At 47.3% G+C, this 1,357-nt stretch overlaps 1 pseudogene; it reads left to right on the top strand.

Moving 5' to 3' along the window:
* The first annotated feature begins 387 nt into the window (after positions 1–387).
* Positions 388–506, top strand: LOC120592696 (uncharacterized; annotated as a pseudogene).
* The last annotated feature ends 851 nt before the right edge of the window (positions 507–1,357 follow it).

The following is a 1,357-nucleotide window of genomic DNA, read 5'->3' as shown; positions in this document are numbered from 1 at the left end:
GTGTTAGAAGACAGATTTAGATCAGGGAACCGCCCCATGGCCATGCCTATACCCCCTTTGTCCCCTAGAATGTTACTTCCTCGGTAATGCAAGCATAGTATTAATTTCTATCTCACAGATTTGTTTTTGAGCAAATGAGATCATGTGTGTGAGGCACTCAATATAGTATTTGACGCCTAACAAGTAGTAAATAAATATTGACTATCGTTCTTCGGAAGGCATTATTACTGTTATTTCATTCATCTTGCAAATATTCCCCGAATGCCTTCCCTGGACAAATCACTGCTCCGGATGCTTAGGTTTCAGCAAGACACACGACAGACAGCAGCCATTGCTGTCATGGAGCTTGCACTTCAGAATGGAAGTGGCAATAAAGAAGACAGTGATGTCTATGGCCATGCCACCCTGAACAAGCCCGATCCCGTCTGATCTCAGAAGCTGAGCAGGGTCAAGACTGGTTAGTACTCGGATGGGAGACCACCTAGGAAGACCAGGTGCTGTAGGCATAAAAAATAAAAAATAAAAAAATAAGGGATTGTAAGCTGACAAGGTCCTGTGAGGTTAACCAAGGGTTGCCTCGCAGAAAGGAAGGAAGAATGGAAGACATTGACAAATAGTGTAAGCCAGAGAGGGAATAAGTGAAGATTTTGGGAGAAAAAGTTCACATTGGATAAATATCTGAAAGATGTGAGTGAGTCCTGCCAACAGAGGGCATTTGGGGCGGAGGGACGAGTGCAGAAACCCTGGAGGCGAGCTGGGGTCACGTGGCGCCTGACCCCGAAAGGCTCTGGCCAGTAAGAGGAAGGACTTGGGCTTGATGGCGAGCCATTGGAGCGACATGCCAAGGGAGGCGTGGTCTGACTTGAGCTCCTGCGGAATGCCCTTGGCTACTTTGTAGAGAGTAGAATAACAGGTGTCAGGGTCTGGAGAAGGGACAGAAGCCAAGAAGCAGTCGCCATACATGCCAGATGAAGACCGCGACGGTAGTGTCAGCGTGTGCAATGCGGTCAGAACCTGGAGGCACTTTGGAAACAGACCCGGTGGCGGCTGCTGACGGAGATGCAAGGCGTGAGAGACAAGAGATGCGAAGGTGATGCCCAAGGTTCGTCCTGAGCCTGGAGAGGATGAGTTGCCATATGTTTCAGGCGTAGTAAGTGTGAGATGCTACACGCCCACGTGAAGATGGCTGTGTTGTTTGCAGCTTCTAAGGTTGGCCCAAACATGCTGATAGATCATGTCCAAATCACTGATGTGCTACCATTTAACAGACTGGTTACTGTAGTGATTTATTTCGTTGGTGTATTTTGCCCTTTACACATAAAACTAAAGCTGTTATTTTGAATAAATCTAGACATTC

The sequence above is a fragment of the Pteropus medius genome, unplaced genomic scaffold (assembly GCF_902729225.1).
Source record: "Pteropus medius unplaced genomic scaffold, Ma_sr-lr_union100, whole genome shotgun sequence".
NCBI lineage: Eukaryota > Metazoa > Chordata > Mammalia > Chiroptera > Pteropodidae > Pteropus > Pteropus medius.
Note: the sequence above shows the minus strand (reverse complement) of the source record. Positions and strands in the feature narration are given on the sequence as shown.